This window comes from Notamacropus eugenii, chromosome 4, assembly GCF_028372415.1.
Source record: "Notamacropus eugenii isolate mMacEug1 chromosome 4, mMacEug1.pri_v2, whole genome shotgun sequence".
Taxonomy (NCBI): Eukaryota; Metazoa; Chordata; class Mammalia; order Diprotodontia; family Macropodidae; genus Notamacropus; species Notamacropus eugenii.
In genome coordinates this window covers 210460541-210481700 of record NC_092875.1, presented here as the reverse complement: position 1 = coordinate 210481700, position 21160 = coordinate 210460541, and the positions used below count along the sequence as shown (strand labels likewise).

The window sequence follows — 21160 nt, the reverse complement described above, 5'->3', positions numbered from 1 at the left end:
ATAAATAGAAATGTCGATGATTTATGAGAGTTTATTTTATATCCTGCAACTTTGGTAAAGATGTTTATTATTTCAGGTAGTTTTTTTTTTTACTTGTTTCTCTAGTATTCTCTAAGTCCATCATCATATTCTCTGCAAAGAGTGACGGCTTTGTTTCTTTGTCTATTCTAACTTTTTCTTCTCCTATTTCTAAAGCTAAAATTACAATTATCATATTGAATAACACAGGTGACAGTGGACATCCTTGTTTCACCCCATGTCTTATCCCCATTACATGTAATATTTGCTGATGGTTTTAGATAGATGCTGTAAGAGTCTATTTATTCTGGGGTCTAGGATGTGTTCAGGGAGGACCAGTAACTTTGGTGTAATGGCTGCCAAGCTGCTTTCCACTGTTGGTGTTTACCTGTTCCACCCAACTTGCACCTGTGCCTCCAAGAAGCTGCAGCATTTGCAGTTGCCACACCCTGGTGAACCATTTTGGCAGACGGGTCAAACCAAATTGAAAGTAACCAAGGGATTTTGAACCCATTGATAATTAGGGGGTATCTACCCCAAGCATGTGAAGACTTCCTCTGGTGGAATGAGCAGATGAGAACAATTTGTTCCAATGGCCATGAAGGCAGCTGAAGCAGGCAATATGGAGTGCTTAGAGCTGGGTTAGACACTGAAGACACCAAGGTCTTCCATTGCATCCTGACCCATTGCTAGTCATCTTGAGTCTTTCCTGCCACTGGACTATGATGAAATTCAGTGAGCAGAACTAGGAGAACAATTTATACAGTAATGACAATATTCTAAAGATAAGCAATTGTAAAAGATTTAATAACTCTGATCTACACAATAATCCACCATACTTACAAATGACTCCGAATGAAAAAAAAAATGATATCCATCTCCAGATAGAAAACCAATGAACTCAATGCATATTGAAGGATACTTTTTCTTTCTTTTATTATTTTATTTTCCCAAATGTGATTAATGCAATTATATGTTTTGCATGACTTCCTAAGTGCTCTGGGCATTGTATGTGTTTATTTCCTTCTCATTGGTGAAAGAGGGAATAAGAAATAATTTAGCACAGAAAACAAAGTAAAGTTCAACCTTCAAAAAAAAATAATTTAATTACAAAGAAAAGTATAGAAGCACTCACTACTTCACTTGAAAGTCCAACTCACTGTTAGACAATTCTAATTACTAGGATGTTTTCCCTCTTTTGAGTAAGACTCGCTGCAACACAAGCACACACATATACACATACACACAATTTTGTCCTCTGTAGTGATTCAGAATAAGTTTAAGCCCTCGCCAAAATGAAAACTAGTTTGAAATATCCATCATGGTCCTCTGAAGCTTTCCTGGGTAGGGATTTTGCTTTTTTTACCTCAGTAGTTTTTCAAAATCTTAGCATAGTGATTTTCACATAATAAGTGCTCAAGAAATATTTATAGAATTGAAATTTAATTGAATTCTTGATGATAAACATCTCTTCCTTCAATTGTTCTTTATATTACGTGGTTTCAAGATTATTCATTATCCTAGTCACCACACTTTGAACAAAGAAGATAGGACAAGAAAGAAAGGCAAGGGAGTGGGTGTCAATAAAACAAATTAATGCAATTTTAGAACTAACAAAAATTATAAGAATAGATGAAGGTACATTCATCCTATATTCTTTTATGAGAAAAATACAACCTGTACATGTCACCTTATTATGTGGGAGGGATACAAAAAAAATCAAATAAGTACTTATTATTAAACACCTTCTACATATCACACATTTCACTAAGTGCCAAGGATGCAAAATTTAAATCCTTTAGTATTGAGCACTTCCTATGTCACCTAGGTACTAGTAGTCCTTACTCTCAGGGACCATATAATCCCATAGAAGGCCAAAACATTATGAGATGAGTCAAGAAAACACAATTGAATTGGCACTAAGAAAGGAGGAATAAGAGAAAGAGAAAGGAAAACATTCCAGAAGGGAAGATTTGGAAGAGGTAGTAGAAGAAAAAGAGACCTTAATCTCCTGTAGTTTGTCTATTGTTTTGAAAAATGAGGAGAGAAAAATCATTTCTTACCTCTCTGGGACCTCTCTCCCTTCATATGTGATTTTCTTTTGTTTGGTTTTCCATTCATGGTATCTCTTCCATAAGTTTTAAATACTGACCCTCTCATTGTTTTTCTTCGGTCTTTACCTTACTGAGGTTAGGCAACATGTTTTGTTGGAAAGAATTCTAGTTTGACTTCCCTCCATGACTACATTTATGAACTTGGACAAGTCACTTTATGCTGAGGGTCTCAATTTTATCATTTGTGAAATGAAAGTATTAAATTACAAGATCTCTATGATTCCCTACTACCTACAAACATGCCTCAGTCTCTTCTATTCTCAAAAAACCCTCTCAAACATTTTTGTCCTTTATGGCTAAACACTTTGAAAAGACAATCTATACTACGTGCCTCAATTTTCTCTCCTTCATTCTGTTCATAACCCCTTATAATCTGGCTTCTGTCCCCATCATTCCACTGAAATTCCACCCTCTCATTCCATCCTTATTACTAAGGCCTGTCAACATTAACTTTGCAGTATCTCTTAAGTCTACCTACTTCTCTCCTCTGATACTGCCCCCACTCTGGTGCAGGCCCTCATCACCTCACACCTAGAATATTGCAAAAGATTACTGGTAGATCTGTCTAACTTAAATCTCTTCCCACTCTAGTCTACTCTCCATTCAGCCACCAAAATGATTTTCCTAAAGGACAGATCTAACCACATGACACCACACACATACTAACCAACCTCCAATGGCTCCCTATCACCTCTAAGATCAAATAACAAGATTTTATGTGTGATATTCAAAGATCTTCATGACCTATCTCCCTTCTACTTTTCCAGTATTTTTCTATCTTATTCTTTACCATGTGGTAAAGAGTATGTACTCTTTAATGCAATGACAGTATCCTTCTGTCTGTTCCATGAATAAGACACTCTATCTTTTGGCTCTGGGCATTTTCCCTTGCTGTCCTCCATGCCTGAAATGTTCTCTCTCCTCATTTATTCCTGTTGGATTCTCTGACTTCCTTTAAGTTCCAACTAAAATTTTGTCTTCTACAGGAAACCTTTCCCCACCTCTCCTAATTCTAGTGCCTTGTTTCTCTTACTTCCTATTTATCCTATACGTAGTTTGTTTGTACATATATGTTTGTTTGTTTTCTCTTCCATTAGATTGTGAGCTTGTTGAGAGCAAGAACTGTCTTTTGCCTTTTTTTTAGCACTGATTAGCACAATGCCTGGTACATAATGGGCACTTGCTAAATATTTATTGATTGACCAACTGAGCCTATGACCACTTACAATTTTAAGACAATGCCTCTGAAAGAGACAGCATTTTATCATGGAATGACCCCTAAATTTGGCAGAGGATCAGAATCTAAGCCCCAACTCTTCCATTTACTACTTTTGTGATCTTGGATGGGTCACAACATTTCTCTGGACCTGTTACTTGACCTTTCAAATGAATGGGTTGCACTAGATGTTCTCTAAGCTCCCTTCTAGTTCTAGGTCAACAAAGCTATGATAGTTCTTAACTCAAAAATCCAGTGACACAAAGAACAAGTAATAGAACTGCTCTATAATATGAGTTAGAAAGAGGATATCAGGTTCCAAAAGAAATTCATTCATCCAGCAAATAATGTCAGGTTCCCTGGGTGACATAAGATGCTACACTACACAATAATTCATTCAGTCATTACAAAGGGATTAAAAATTTACATAGAGTAAAAGGGTCATTTCCTTTCAGCACCAAGCCTTCACTAACCTATGCTCTGATAAAGTTTTTGGGTTTTTTTTGGTACAGAAGAAGGTTCTGTGATGTGGTCACAAATACATATTCATAATTGTCATTTTTAAAATATCCACTTGGACCAATCACCAATTATGTCAATGTCTTGGCAAAATACTTCCTATTGGAACACAAAATTCCATCTGCCCTTATATGTTTCATTTTTTAAATAAACACCAAAATGTTCAGTGCTACACTTGAATCACTCACGTGGAAAAGAAAATATTGAAAAGCATAATGTGGCCCAGTAGGTATAAATGATGATAAATTAGCTTCATTATCACACTCTTCCGCAAACCTTTGTTAGAATTCTCTGCATGATCCTGCACAGGAAAACATCTCTGCTCACAGGCTCTGTTCATCACTGCTCCCCACACAGTCAAGATGTTTACTTGTTATCTCTTCTCTGCTATCCAACTGCCCTCATCCCTTTTTATGACCTAACAATCTTCTCTGCTTTGTCAAAAGAAAACATTTCTCTCTCCATTTGTTTAACTAATTAAGCCTCCATGTTTCTCTAACCTGGAATATTCCCTCTCACAAATCCAATTGTTTTCCTCAATTTAATAACTAGATTTCTTTTTGGTTCTGACATGTTTCATTGAGGTAAGGTTTCACTGATATAGACTACATCAGAATAACACATGATCTGCAGCTGATATTCTTATAGTGGCCTGGGTTCCTGTAGAGTAAAATGACTCACCCCAAATCATACATTCAGTACACATCAGATGTAAGACTTCACCTGAAGATAGGTCATCCTCCTTCTGAGGATAGGCCTCAAGCAACTATTCCATCCTGGCTCACTGAAATCTTAAAGATGGAATAAGAAAAGGGTAGCATCCAAGTGAATCTCTTTCCCATTTGGATTAATCTCTGATACCACATGACTCATGGGTAGATATCTAGCTCTGCTTAAATAATTGCTACTAGTTATAATTGAATACCAAAACCATATCCACTTTCAGATGACTTCAACTGCCAAGTCAACAAATGTTTACTAAGCACCCACTATAGGCAAGCCCATCCCCAGATCACTGTCTTATTCTGGTGGAGGGGCTTGTATAGCTCAATGAAACTATGAGCTATGCCACGTAGGGTTACCCAAGACAGGCAGAACGTAGTGGAAAACTTTGACAGAAGTGGTCCACTGGAGAAAGAAATATCAAACCACTCCAGCATCTCTGCCAAGAAAACCCTATGGACAGCATTAAATAAAAATTTAAAAAAAACTGACACCAGAAGACAAACCCCACAAGTGGGAAGGTATTCAATATGCTTTTGGGTAGGAACAAAGGACAACTTACAAGTAGCTACGATACTAATGAAATAGATGAGCTAAAACCAAAAGGAATCTCAGTTGTGGATGTATCTCATAACAATAAAAAAGTCAGCTTCTATAAACTGCATAGAGACATGGAATACAAGATCTATGAACCAAATTAAGGAGGATATAGTCAGACTCCTTTATTTTTTACAAAAAGTTTGTATATTAAAATCTTGGATGTTAGTGAACTCAAATGAAAGGGAAAGGGTAAATTTGATTCAGATGATCATTACATATACCCCTATGAGTAAGAATCCATTACAAGAAATGAAGTAAGCCTCATAGTCAATGAAAGAATAAGAAAAACAGTACTGAGGTATAATTTTTAAAATGACAGAATGCTATCTGTTCAAATTCAAAGTAAACGATTCAACTTCACAGTCATAGAAGTCTATACACCAACCACTGATGTTAAAGAGGCAAAAGTTGATCAGTTCTACAAAGACCTATAAAATCTTCTAGAAATAATACCAAAAAAAAGATGTCACATTCAACATAAGAGATAGGAAGGCTAAGGTAGAAAAACAAAAAATAATTGGCTTAACGGGCAAGTTTGGCCTTGGAGTACAAAATGAATCAGGGCAAAGACTAATAAAGTTTTGCCAAGATAACTTATAACCCAAGAGGCAACTCTACACATGGGCATCACCTGAGGGTCAATATTAAAATCAGATTGATTATATACTTGCAAACAAAGGTGAAGAAGTTCCATACAGTAAGCTAAAACAAGACCTAAAGTTAATTGTGGCTCAGATGATGAGTTTCTTATTGCAAAATTCAGACTTAAGTTGAAGAGAGTAGGGAAAACCATCAGACTGCATATTATGATCCAAATAATATTCCTTATGAATACGAAGTGGAGGTGACAAATAGATTTAAGGGATTAGATCTGATAGATAAAGTGCCTAAAGAACTAAGAACAGAGGTTATATATGTAATAATATAAGGGGGAGGAACAAAAAAAAAAGCAAAAGTAAGAAAGCAAAATGGCTGTCTGATGAGGCTTTACAAATAATGGAGGAAAGAAGAAAATTGAAAGGGAAAGAAGCAAAGGAAGGATATACTCAAATGAATGTAGAATTCCAGGGAATATTAAGGTGTTAAAGTGATTTTGTAACAGCTAAATCAGGTTGTTTGAGGTAGCATCAATTTGTGTGTTTGAATTTCTCTAGCAAGTACTTGTTTGACTTCAAAGAATACCAGTCAGCCAATCAAGCACACACATTGATGCTCCCTCAAATATCCTGGTTTAGCTACAAAATCACTTTAATTCCTATGATCACTCCTTCACTCAATGCAACTTCGCCATACCTTTCAAATTACAATCACTCAAAAATCTTCCACTTCCATGTAAAGAATTTCATTCCTTCATCTAACCACATTTTTTCATGTTTTACTTTTTTACATCTCCCTCCTCTGTAACCTATCTTTCAACTTCACCATAATCTCCAGTTACTCCATTCTGCCCTGCTTTTCAAAGCCATAACTCCTACTCTAGCTGCACTTTTCCCCATTCAAACTCCTGACCTGCAGTTAATCTATTTAAATTTACATTGGTTTCCTCATCCTGTTTTGGGCTTTGCCAAACCCCAGTCTTGGTTTAGTCCCACCCTTTATCTCTTCCTCTCCTAGTGAATAGGAAGTTGAATAGTAGTTGAATAGTAGGCTGCTGAATAGTAGTTGAAGCCTTCAACCTTGATGACTGGGTCTCCCTACAATTTTGTGTTATCAGGTTTCAACTGAGCCTTCATTGAATCAAGCCAATCTTTTTAGTCTTTTGATGCATTCCTTTATGACACATTTTCTAATTCTCTCATTATCCTAGGCAGTGTCTTCTGGATACTTTCCTATCTTTGCTATTCTAAAATTTCAGACCCAAAATTGAAGAATATACTCCAGTTTTGGCCTGACAAGGGTAGGCTATAACAGTTCACTCCTTCTTCTGGTGACTATGTTCCCCTTACTTTATCTTCATATTATTTTTTTTTTACTATCATGTCATAACATTTGTATTTATTCATTCCAAAATAAGGCCCTTTAGTTTTATAGTTTTATAGAAGGACCTCACTAGTTGCTATACATTTTGCTTCTATTTAATTCTCTGTCATACTCCCTACAGTGGCTACTTCATAACTTCTCCTTTCTGTTAGTGTCCTAAATCATACTGCTCTACCTTTACCCTTCCAGCAAAGATACTTAAGGCTTCAAGTATAAGCAAATAGAGTCAGTCATTTGCCATGACATTCTCTTTTCTCTATTTTATATACTTAAACCCTTTGACCTCCTATTCTATCCTCCTTTATTATATTTTCTTGTGAAGCTATAGTCCTCCTTCCTCAAAATAAATATGTACCCTTCATTCCATTCCTGCCTACTCCCTCCAGAGGATTACTACCCTTATTCACACACATACACACACACATCAATCTTCAGTTTCTTTCGCTATTTCTTTACAAAGCAGTTTGTTGTTTTTTAACCCAAGTCTAGAACTTTACAATTGATCCTATTAAGTTTCAATTTAGTTTGTCCGTTCCATCATTATGGACTATCAGGATGCAATGGGTTCCATATTCTGTCTCCCAAAATATTAATTATTCCTCCAAGTCTTTTGCTTAATGTGACAATTATTCCTTCATCTGAGTATAAATACAAATATTAAATGGCATGAAGTTAAGGATAGATTCCTGCAACTCTCCATTATGCAACTACCTACAAATAGACAACCTTTCGCTAACGAATAATCTGTAAATATGGTCATCCAACCACTTCATAATCCACATACTTTTTCATGTATTCCTTGAAGGCAGAATAAGAAGTATTTTGCAAAATCAAGAAAGTACTCACTCTCCCATATTTGAGTAGCTTCGACATATGGGGAATACAGAGAAGGGAGAAGAAAAGAGAGAGAAGGGGAAAGAAGAAAAGAAGATGCTTTCATATTTGGACATTGGTATTAGCATAGTTAAAAGTCAAGTATATCTTGGACAAGTAAAAATAGGTAAAACTCAGTGGTGAGAGTCATATTAAAATAAATAAATTAATGTCTGCTTGAGTATAGAATTAGTCCTAAGCAGAAGAACTTAATAGATTGAGTAAAGTCTGAGAGACTGAGGAATTTGGAAATCCAGGTGCAGTATAGAAAGCATTAGTTATTGGAAAACAGGAGAAATGAATCATGTGAGGATCTCAAATTTGAAAAATGGAGAAATCTATTCTGAAATATTAAGTATGACAAGAGTTTAATATAACTTCCTAGACCAAGTCCAGAGAGAAACCTCTTGGAAGATGAATTGATCTATTTGTCTTCCTTCTGTTATCTGAAGATCAATTCTCCTGAAGTCTCATGAGTTCTCAATTATCTATTAGACTCTACCCTCAGGATTTGTCCTTAATTGTCTTGTCCACTTTGAAGGTCTCATTTTAGGTCTCACATTTTCATTCATATGAGGTTTAAATGAGACAAATGAAAGTCTGATTATTTCAACTTGACTGACTAATCAGCTTTACCTTTGAAAGCCTTAAAGTCTAATTCTCAGAGGCATCTGAAGTAGATTGGAACTGCAGGTAAAGAGACTGTAGTACCAGGGAAAGCACCGTCTGAGTTTTGGAAATAGATGTGTTCCTGAAAAATAAAAAGCAAATTATAGTATAAATCTTTTTTTAATGTTTATTTATTTATTTTTAGTTTTTAACATTCATTTCCACAAAATTTTGATTTCCAAATTTTCTCCCTGTCTCTTCCCTCCCGGCACCCCATAACACCTTGTTTTCTGATGACCTTTTCCCTCAATATGCCCTCCCTTCTATCACAAACCTCCCTTCCTTTATTCCCATCTTCTCTCTTTTCTTGTAGGGCAAGGTTGATTTCTATACTCCATTACCTGAATTTCTTATTTCCCAGTTGTATGCAAAAACAATTCTCAACATTCATTCCTAAAACTTTCAGTTCCAACTTACCTCCCTTCCTCCCTCCCCACTCATCCCCACCAAGAAGGCAAGGAATTCAATATAGGCAATATATGTATAGTTTCACAAGACTTTCATACTAGTCATGTTGTGTAAAACTAACTATATTTCCCTCCATCCTATCCTGCCCCCACTTATTCTGTTCTCTATTTTGACCTTGTTCGTCCCTCAAAGTATTTACTTCTATTTACTCCCTCTTCCCATTTGCCCTGCCTCCTATCATACCCCACCCCACTTGTTGGCATCTCCTCTACTTCTAGTGCAAGATAGGTTTTCATACCAAATTGAGTGAGCATGTTATTTCCTCTTTAAGCCAAATGTGAAGAGAGTAAGCTTCACTTTTTCTCTCTCACCTCCTCCCTTTTCTTCTCCATTGAAAAATCTTTTTCTTGCCTCTTTTATGAGAGATAATTTTCCCTATTCCATTTCTCCCTTTTTCCTCCCAATATATTCCTCTCTCACCTCTTAATTTTATTTTTTCTATATCATCTCTTCTTATTCAACTCACTCTGTGCTCTCTGTGATGTGTGTGTGTGTGTGTGTGTGTGTGTGTGTGTGTAATCCCTCCAAGTACCCAAATATTGAGAAAAGTCTCAAGAATTACAAATATTCTCTTTCCATGTAGGAATATAAACAGTTCAGCTTTAGAAAGTCCCTTATGATATCTATTTCCTGTTTACCTTTTCATAACTCTCATGATTCTTGTGTTTGAAAGTCAAATTTTCTATTCATTTCTGGTCTTCTCATCAAGAATGATTGAAAGTCCTCTATTTCATTGAATGACCATTTTTCCCCCTGAAGCATCATATTCAATTTTGCTGGGTGAGTGATTCTTGATTTTAATCCTAGTTCCTCTGACTTCTGGAATATCATATTCCAAGTCCTTTGATCCCGTAATGTAGAAGCTGCTCGATCTTGTATTACCCTGATTATATTTCCACAATACTCAAATTGTTTCTTTCTAGCTGCTTACAATACTTGCTCCTTGACCTGGGGACTCTGGAATTTGGCTACAATATTCCTAAGAGTTTCTTTTTTTTAATCTCTTTCAGGGGGTGATCTTTGGATTCTTTCAATACTTATTTTGTCCTCTGTTTCTAGAATACCAGGGCAGTTTTCCTTGATAATTTCATGGAAGATGATGTCTAGGCTCTTTTGTTTGATCATGGCTTTCAGGGAGTTCTATAATTTTTAAACTGTCTCTCTTGGATCTATTTTCCAAGTCAGTTGTTTTTCCAATGAGATATTTCACATTATCTTCTATTTTTTCATTCTTTTGGCTTTGTTTTGTAATTTCTTGGTTTCTCATAAAGTCATTAGCTTCAATCAGCTCCATTCTAATTTTTAAAGAACTATTTTCTTCAGTGACCTTTTGAGTCTCCTTTTCCATTTGGCTAATTCTGCTTTTTAAAGCATTCTTCTCCTCATTGGCTTTTTGCACCTCTTTTTCCAATTGAGCTAGCCTATTTTTAAAGTGTTATTTTCTTCAGCATTTTTGGGGGTCTCCTTTAGCAAGCTGTTGACTTGCTTTTCATGATTTTCTTACATCTCTCTCATTTCTCCTTCCAATTTTTCCTCCACCTTTCTTACTTGATTTTTCCAAATGCTTTTTTGAGCTCTTCCATAGTCTGAGACCATTGCATCTTTATTTTGAAGGTTTTGGAAGACTTGACTTCCTCTGGTGGTATGCATTGTTATTCCTCATCCAAAAGGATGGGACAAAATACCTCTTCACCAAGAAAATAACCTTCTATAGTCTTATTTTTTCCCTTTTTAGGGCATTTTTCCAGCCAGTTATTTGACTTTTGAGTCCTTTGTGAAGAGAAGAGTATACTCTGGGGACCTGTAAGATCTCAGCTCCTCCAAGGTGGCACAATCTAGGGAGAGGAGTTTACTTCTCTCCTGGCCTGTGCACTGGTCTGGGAATAACCAAAAACTTTTCTGCCCAGAATCTTCCCAGAGTAGTAGAATTCCCTCTCCACAGCTGCCTCCAGCTCCACCAAGCCAACACTCCTCCTCCTCTCCCCAGGGCCAGGCTCAGGGGATTTCTTGGCAAAGATACTAGAGTAGTTTGCAATTTCCTTCTCCAACTCATTTTACAGATGAGCATCTGAGGAAAACAAGGTTGTGACTTGTCCAGGGTTACAGAGTTAGGAAAGGTCTGAGGCCCTATTTGAATTTAGAAAAAGGAATCTTCTTGTCTCAGCACACTGTACTGCTTGGGATGAGGGCCCGAGCCCCCCGGGTCCCCCAGCAGAGCCTGTCAGTCTTGGTTGAGCGAGCTGTGAGTAATGAATGAGGCAGGAGATGAGATGATAAGCAACTGTGTTTATTCAGCTGAGAGTCAGGGTTTATAAAGGCTGTAACCACAATCACATGCAGGCTGAGCTCATCCCATTACTTCACCAATTACTTCACCATCTCATGACTATCCCACGTCCTTACACCTGAAGTAAGTAATGAAGCTATCTTGTTCCTGAAGCTAGTTCCTGGGTTCCCAGGCCCTATTGCAACTTTTCTTGATGGAACGTCAGTATCTGCAGGAACATCAGGTTCCAGGGTCATGGAGAGCTTCTGCCAGAGTTTGAGTAAGCACGAGTCCCACAGGAACAGGCTTTGCCTTTGCTATAGCCTCAATCATGAGACTTGCACTCCCCTGAGCCCTCTAAATCTCTCCCTTTTTTGTTTTTGCAGATCTGAGGTATTGTACAAGTGATCCCCAAACCACAGTCATATTGTCAGCCAGACAGTCTACCTCTGTGATATAAGGGGAAAAGCATCCCCGAGTTGTCATCTTCATCTTTCCTCCCACCTTCAGAACCTGGCCAGGGTTAGAAGGTAGAAAGAGAGAGAGAGAATAGTGCCAACAAAGTCCCAACAACTTCCAAAACCACAGCACCCCCTGTAAAGCTACATAGAAACCACAGAATGCAAGATATGTTCCTCAAGTGCTCTCTCTCATATTTCATAGTATCATCGTCTCTGGGCACCCTCATAGCAGACCCTTCTATCTCCACTCTGCACAGGCCTCGTGACCAGCTTGTGGGCACCCACTTCCTCCAAACCTCAGGAAGAACACAAGGGTGGCGGTCCTGCCTCAGGCACCAGTAGTTCCAGGCACCATAGGTGCGGTCCTACACTGGCACCTGAGAGTTCCAGGCCCCCTATAGTTCCCTGTCATGTTTCAGGAAAATGGGCATCCCACATAGCATGGCAGACAATGGGCACTGCATTGTTGAGAGCCTTGAAAAACAGTGTAGAGAGAAGGGGCAAAAGACAACAGAGCAAGAAAACCAGAAACAAGGAAAGAGAGTACCTCGTCTGCCCAAGAGGCAGGGTCAAGATCTGGAAAGAAATCACTAACCGGAATGCCCTAGCAGGCATCAAATCAATTTACTCCAATACATCTCCATAGTCGTGGTGTAGCCATTCTTTCATAGCCCAGATAGCGTGTTTGGTGGACAAGAGTGTATTGAACCACCAACAACAACCATTTTAGCATTACAGGCAATAGTGCCACTATTATAAACAATGTCAGCAATCCAGTAACTAATGAAATTAGCCAAGTTTTTAGCGGGTGACAGGGATCAGTATGTTGGAAAAAGTCTAAGATATGTTGAGCAGTTTTTTGGGGATTCAGGTCTTCAGAGGAAGCACGATTGATATCCCCTGCCAATTGACTCAATTGCTGAAGTTCCAAAGTCATATTATCGTTGACTGCACCTTGTAATTGAGCTCTAATTTTGTCCCATGCTTCTTCAGTTGCATTGTATTGTTTTGTGGTAAGGCAAAAGGTATTGTATCAATAATCACAGTGCAACTTCACTTGTAATTCTAGGTATTCAACCTCATTCCCCAAGACCTGTACTGCTTTCTGTATAGTACGAATGGCCTCATAAAATGCATGGTCTATTTGTACTTCTTTGTGAAAACCTATGGAGACATTGTGCATAAGATCATGAAGAGCACCTGCTTCTCAAATAGTATTTTGAGTATTAGCAACAGACATAGCAAGTGAGGCAGAACTAACAATTAATTCAATCAATAGGCTTATCCGTAATACAACACATGAAACACATCGTTTGAATCTCATCAAACCTGTTATTTTTCGAACTAAAATTGACAGCACACCATCAGCTGGAGTGCGATACCAACCTTGTGTCCTCACTACCGTGAGTGCACATTTTGGCCTAGTAACAATATAAAGCCTCCCTTTGGTAAATTTGTTCATACATGCATATACTAAACAATTTGGACATGTGAGATTGAAGATCGCTGTAAAATTATGATGTAGAGCAAGTGTCGACTGTCCTGTATGATCCCATAAAAAGGCATGAGATGGTTCTAAACACACTCATGCCATGAGATTTATGTTGGTTTTGATCTTACCCTGCAAAACCCTGTACTGTTTGACCTCCAATAGCAGCAGCCACCTTTTTGATTCCTTTGTGTTGGGGCCCAGCTCTGGACCATGGCCTCCTGTATGGAAAGTTGAGACATCTGGAGGTGCTAACCTGCTTACGTGGCACTAGCTGGTTTAGTAAGCTACGAGGTACTGGGAATGCCTCAGTACCAGGATAGGCTCCGCCTACAGGGAGGAACATGGGAGGAGCTTGGGTGCCTAAAGATATACTGGGACATTGGGGGGATCCCAGAGAGAGTGATGTAGCCATTAAAGTGTGTGCAGCTGCCAACTTGGGTGTTCTGTCTAGTTATTCCCCTCCCCCACCGGAGGGGCCAGAGACGTCTGAAGACCAATAAAGACATAGATCTTGAGGTAAGATTCCAAGCGAAGTCCCAGGGAGGGAGGATTAGCTTAGGGAGCCTGGGACATTTAAATAAGTAAAAGGAGCCCGGGATATTTAAATTAGTGAAGAAAGCCCTGGACATTTTGGCACCCGGAACAGGGACTGCTACATTAGGAAATCCGCTTGGCTTCCTCACTTTGAGGAGAAGAGCTAGACAGCCTCAGGAATTTCCTGGGAAGGCGGGGAAGCAAACATGGGTCAGGGGTATAGTATCCCCCTGATCAAACCCGAGCAAAAGGCAGTGCTTGCATGCCAGTTATATAAGTTGTGTAAGCAGCAGCACATCACGCCCCATATGAGACAATGCCACAGTTTTGTAGAAAAGATTTGGGAGATTTCTCCTCGGTTAGAACACTCTGGAATAAATAAGGCTAATTGGGGTGTAGTCAGTCAGCAGATGGTCTCTTATGCTGAAACTAAACCTGGCACTCTGACCGATCATGATTTCACCTTTTACTCCCTGATAAAGCTGTTCCTGCAGGAGCCACAGCGCCCTTTTCTCACTGAGCACAGCGGCACCCAGGTGGGAGATTCTTTGGGGGAAACTTCAGATGATGACCTACCACCTATCTATCCTTGGGAAGAGTTAAGGGGAATTAAGAAAGATGGCGTTGGAAAAAAGGGGAACAAAGAATTAGCCACGAGGGATGAAGAAAAACTGGAGGAGAGAGGGGGAGGTTCAAAAGGGGGAGCTGCTTCAATTCTATTGGCTGCGCAGCAAACAAAGAAATCAGGGAGTGAGGACTCAGGGAGGGGAGAGAGGGCTAGCGAGCAGCACAGAAGGAACCAAGAAAGTGAGACCCGTCCTGTACAGTGGGACATTACTTGGGAGGGGGAAGCGGAGGATTCAGACGGGGATCCCTGTACAGCTTTTGCAGCTATGACCGTGGGGTCTAAAAAATTACTGACAAATCCCCGTTCAAAAAGCATGCTTACTCAGAGCCTAAAGGCTGCTTTAGAGGAGGGAGAGGAGATAGATTGGGATGTGTGGAATAGAAAACCTTCCCTCTTACTCCCCGTTTGTGTTAATGAAAACGGACAAGGACCTGGGAAGCCTTATCATCAACCAGTGCCCTTTAAACTATTGAAAGAACTTAAAGAGGCAGTTTCTATAAACAAGTCAGACAATTTTTCACCTCGACACAGACCACTCCTTCAAGCTCTTCAGAGAGCTCAAGAGAGCATAGCCCAGAAAAAATGTATCCTGATTTGCAGAAGGAGTTATCAGAGTGGAAAAAGAAAAAAAAGAAAAAATTAATAATTTGGAGACTGAGCTTCTAAAGATAAGCAAAAAATTGAAGCAATTAGAGTTTAGAAAGAATGTGTCATTTAAGGAGGACATTATAGAGTCTCATGCTGAATATATGGAGCCAACAAGTTTAAAATTATGTTTGGAACTAAGTAAAAGAAATCAAGCCATAGGTCTAATTTGTGCAGAGGATTTCTGACAATCTTTTCTCAGTTTTTGAATTTTTTTATTGTCTGTATATGTGTTCAGTCTTTACATGTTCTGTGTGCGTGTGTTTGTGATTTATTACGGCCAGCTCCGTTGTAGATGGAATTCAGAATGTTATCTCTCTCCCTCCCCCTCATCCCTTCTCTCTGATGGCTGCAGCATCAGGGAGGAGAATAGGAGAGAGAAAAAGAGGAACTAATCTTATATTATTTAGTCTATATGACTGCTAAGTGAAGTTTTACATAAGAAATACAAGGCAATAATATGCGAAGTTTTAAAGGAGCTTTAATCAAAGCCCACTAGGAGTACAACACGGGCATGAAGTTTAAGGAAAGCATAAATGTTTTGGAATTTATTGTTAAGTAGTTGGTAAAATTCTCTCTCTCTCTTTACTTTCTAACTCTGGCCAAGTTGTGAAGATGGAGAGAAAGACAAGATGAAATTGGGGAAAAATTTTTCCCTCATATCAGAAAGACAGATTGAATAGCATTTTAATTATCTCATGCCTCACATAAAAGAGAAAGGTTTTTGTGTATGGGATACAACTAAAAGGTAATTATTCTGGTCATATTTTAAGTGAAACATGTCACTCCTAATTGGATGTTTAAGACAGGTCAGAATTTATTGTATTATTTGGCATTAAGGCAAATTGAGAAAATGCATAAATCTGAAAATGAAAAAAGACACCTCAGAGATGAATTTAACTCCCAAGTGGAAAGGAGGGGACTGGCGCCACTGGACTTTGTTCCAGAGTCTCCCTCACTTTCACTTGCAGTTATACAACTTTCTCTTTCAAACACATTTTTAAGGAGTAGACATAGATGTGAAATTTTCTTAAGTAAAAATTAGAACCATTATGATTTTTATTTTACTCTGTAATCCAGAAATGGTATTAGAGAAAGCGATTTGTAATCTGAATCTTGTTGAAACTAAAAGATGTTGGAAAAATTGTGTGTAGCCATTTATGTTACTTAAAAATTTTATCAGTCCTACTAACCTTATCTTATAATGTTTTGTAATTGCCATTTAGAAAACCAGGTATTTTCACCTTTGCCTGAAAAAGAAATTACAGCTAAAATAATTTGTTTATCATTTATAAAAGTTGTAAGATTCTTAACTAAGGTTTTGAAGTTGCTGTTGTAATGCTAAACCTAAAATTGTTAATTGATTACTGTGTATAGAAAGAAAAGAATGGAGCAAAAATTTTATTTAGACTGGTTCTGCCCATTCAGAACAGTCCAGATGGAATGTTTGGGGTTTGGCAAGCATGGGATTCATGCCAATTCCTTTTAATTTTAAAACTGCCAAGGCCTCTTTCATGTGGACAAGGTCATCAGTTCCAAGAAAGAAATTTGTTTGGCTTATATAATTCATAAACAATGAGTGTGGTTTGCTCAATAGTTGTAATAGATAGAAAAGATTTTAATAATTGACTTTTATATCAGGATAAGTTTTAAATTTGAGAAGGAAGGATCTTAAATGAAATCTCATATGTACGTGAGTCCTGTTAATCTTATTGCTTATTGCAACTCCATGGGAATACAAATAACTGTATTTGGCTTTAAGTTGGGATTAGTGAAGTTTGCTGTTTAAGGTAAAAGCATTTGGGACCATAAATATTTTTGTTTAAGTGTGAATTTGGGTATAGTTGTCTACATTAGATCAGTATCTGAAAGAATATGCCACAAGTTACTCAGAGGGACTGTGATCCTACATCCTGTACTGTTATCAGGTGAAATTTGTATCTGGAGAGGAAACACTGAGGGGACAATTCTAGACTCAATCTAGGATGGGATCCTCCTGGTCAGTTTCCCCATTGTGTCCTTTTATAAAGGAATATTTTCCACCTGACTATTCCTGAGTCTGGCTATAATGCAGATACTGCACGATTGGAAAATTTCACTCCTGTCTGAATTCAAACAGAGTCAAAGATGTTTTATCCTATCATATTTGCTATATCACATGTCCGTATTTTTTCGTTTTATAGCAAACTTCTATGATCAATTACAAGTAGTCAGTATAACATATGAGCCTTTTTGTATAATCTTACTGGAAAACGTAATATTATTTTTATCTGAAACTGGAACATGTTCAGAAATCTATGTAAATGCCGTAAGACTCACCTTAAGATGTCCCTATTGTTTGAAGCAGTAATTTTTTTTGTAATCAGTCTCTTGCTGTTGCCAATGTGAGATTCTATTATGTACTTTTATTAAAACACTTTGTGATATCTAGAAATTCTGGAATATCTAAGAATTTGGTTTGTTATAATACTTTGGGAATTTATATTCCTTAGAACATTTTTATACCAACTAAGTTTTAATAAATTTTAATTTTAAAAGGTTTATTTTTACTTCAAAGTGAAAAGACAACGATCATTTTAAAAGGTTTCAACTAATCTTTTTAAAAAAAAGTTTAGTAACTCTCAACATTATGATAAAATTTCAACTGTTTAAAAAAAAGAACAAGGAATATTTTTAGAAGAAATATTTTTCAAAATAAGGATAAAGCCTATTAAAATTTTCATTTTCAATATAATGTATTGCTACTTAATATGTAATGATCTATAAAGCAGAACAGATCTTGTTGTTTTAATAAGCAAAAGTTAATACTAACGTGTGAACTTATTAACAACTTAATTTCTAAAGTTTTTTCTTCCAGAGTGAATATAATCAGAAAAAGATAAACAAGCTGATGAAACAACGATGATCATTTATTCAGTTGTGAGATTCAACTTAGAAATCTCTTTTGTTTAAGATAATACAGCTATGCTAGTTAACAGTAATAACTTATGCACTATCTTGTATGTGGTAGAAATATAAAGGAATATGAAGCAGCCTGAATGATCAGTTCTAGAGATTTGGAAAGCTAAATAAAAGCTTGATCAAAATACATAGAAAGCAGATAAGGAGGTTGGAGACAAATGTGAATCATCCAAACCCCTCCTATCCTAGGTAGTTACTAATTATGTCAAGAGAGTGTGAGGAAGTCTGACAATATTCTCACACATACCTCACTTCTAGTTATTTTATTCTTACACCTTTTTGGTTCTTGTTTGTTTAATCTTGGTGCCAGATTTATATTTTCTAGGTTTCTTTGTCCAAGACCATCACCTATCACCCTCTGAATCGTCAAGTTCCTCATATTGGTTAAAGACACAACCCCTCCAATGTTGGGACCCTGTGAGGCAGGGTCGGCTCTATGTCCAATCTCAGCAGGAAGCAATTTCAGAAGTTGAGACCTTCATCCCTTATCCCAAAAATATGTTGAGTCCCATCTGTTTATAGGGGGACAGGGTGTGGTGCTTGAGTGCCTGTACTTGGACTCCAGTTCTAATATTGAATTTCTTTTTATAAATCATTCATATTTCAGGAATACCATATAACTCTATGAGTCAGGCAATAATATATAGGAAGAATAAAACTCTCAACCTATTCCTTCAAAAACAAATAGGGGAATGCTTGGTAGGTCCCCTCGGGAACAATTGGCACAGGCTGTATATACAAAGAACAACTTAACCTTAGATTATGACAGCCTTAATCCTTCACAAACATGCTTTTCATTTTTGGGCCGTAATGATATCAGAATTATTAGTAAAGAGCAGATTGCACCCCAGCAACAATAGGTGTTGTGGAAGGATGTCAGTGAGGTGTGGAGAGGCTGTCAAGTATGTCAGAGCACACCTATTACATTGCTTTGCCCATCATGGTATGCCAAGAAGTATTAAAACAGACAGTGGTCCAGCTTATACTAGCAAAGCCATTCAACAGTTCATGGCAGAATTCTCTATGTCACATTTTACTGGAATCCCCCATAATCCTACTGGTCAAGCTACAGTAGAGCGGGCAAATCGCTCATTGAAAACTTATTTGCAAAAACAAAAAGGGGCAGCTGGACAAGGAGTTGATGGCAAATTACAATTGGCTGTTTACACATTAAATTATTTGAAATTTGATGATGATGGCTAATCAGCCGCTATGAAATTTTTAACATTTCCTACAAAGACTGAGTCTATTAAGACCAAGTCAGTTACAGCAAATGCATTGAATGCCAAAGCCCATAAGGTGATGTGGCATGATGAGAATAAATAATGGTTTGGTCCTCATATAGTATTAACTTGAGGAAAAGGATATGTTTGTGTTTTAACAGATGACAACAAAGAAGTGTGGGTTCCAGTGAAACGTATCCGAGTGTTGGAAGACAGCAATCACGATGAAGAAGTCACAGGGGGCATGATAGAGACAACAAAGAAAGTTACAGAAACTTTGTCAGGCCTTTAGCCATCTACAACATAATGGTGCTCCTGATCTTTCTCGCAATACTCCTACTATGCAACCATGTTGCACCCCTTCTTCAAACATAGGACATGAACTGCAACTTACCCAGCTTTATCTGCAGCTTCAATGCCACTATAAGAAATGCATAATGTCTCAGAGAAATATGAAGAAGACAGAGCAAAGGAAGCCACGGACTTGGTTCATTGGCTTGACAGTCTTGTAAACTTCCAGTGGCTTGCCGCATTTCTAGGACCTATAGCCTTTTTTCCTGCTCCTGTGCCTTTTTCTTCTTTGCATGTTACAATGTGCTTGTAGTCTGATAAGACGAGCTGTACTTGATACCAAAGCTGAGTTTCGAAACCTTATGCATAACCCCAAGATCCCCATAACTCCAGAGATAACCCCTGTATAAAACAAAAATGGGGAGATGTTGGGGCCCAGCTCTGGACCGTGGCCTCCTGTATGGAAAGTTGAGACACCTGGAGGTGCTAACCTGCTTACGTGGCACTAGCTGGTCTAGTAAGCTACGAGGTACTGGGAATGCCTCAGTAACAGGATAGGCTCCGCCTACAGGGAGGAACATGGGAGGAGCTTGGGTGCCTAAAGATATACTGGGGCATTGGGGGGATACCAGAGAGAGTGATGTAGCCATTAAAGTATGTGCAGCTGCCAACTTGGGTGTTCTGTCTAGTTATTCCCCTCCCTCACCAGAGGGACCAGAGATGTCTGAGGACCAATAAAGATATAGATCTTGAGATAAGATTCCAAGCGAAGCCCCAGGGAGGGAAGATTAGCTTAGGGAGCCTGGGACATTTAAATAAGTAAAAGAAGCCCGGGATATTTAAATTAGTGAAGAAAGCCCCGGACACCTTTGGCATAGGAACCCCTGCTGGGAACATATAATGGGCTTGGATACCCTGCACCAGAATGGTCTGGCATGAAATATGATAGATTGTGACAAGTAGTAAGACTCTCAGTGTGAGTGTTTGAGGTTAACACAGTCTGTTGGCTCTGATGTGACTGACAATTTACAAATGGCAGAAAACCCAAATAGTTGTGGTATGTGGAAACATTGGGATCAGTTTCTGGGCAATACGGTCTGTACCACAAACCCATCCCTAGTTTTGTTTCCATATCCATTCCTTCAATTACCCAAGTCCAAAGATGAAAGAAGTGAGGATTCCCATGATAATTCAGAGTCTCATCCTCTATAGTGATATTGGCACACCATGTGGCCTTAGCATGTGTTGCATTTGTAACCCATTTTTTGCCAATCCACCATCCTTCCATCTTCTTCTGAAGACATAATAGCAATCCTGTGACCAGTCCAGTAAAGTTCATCCTTGGGGCTCCACTAGTGTTGCAAGTACCCCGAATTTCAAAACCTGCATCCCCAAACATGTATGCCAAGTTGCCCTGTAATACCGGTGTAGGTATCTTTTCACTCCATCTTATGACCCTCACCCATGGAGGATTCAGGA

General features: G+C 38.1%; 1 long non-coding RNA gene across 1 annotated transcript; it reads left to right on the top strand.

Annotated features, from left to right (window-relative positions):
- The first annotated feature begins 13790 nt into the window (after positions 1–13790).
- On the top strand, positions 13791–20352 carry LOC140500973 (uncharacterized). Its single transcript, XR_011965996.1, has 3 exons — positions 13791–13915; positions 14416–14469; positions 19552–20352. It is a non-coding gene; the product is annotated as an uncharacterized lncRNA (long non-coding RNA).
- Positions 20353–21160: the final 808 nt, after the last annotated feature.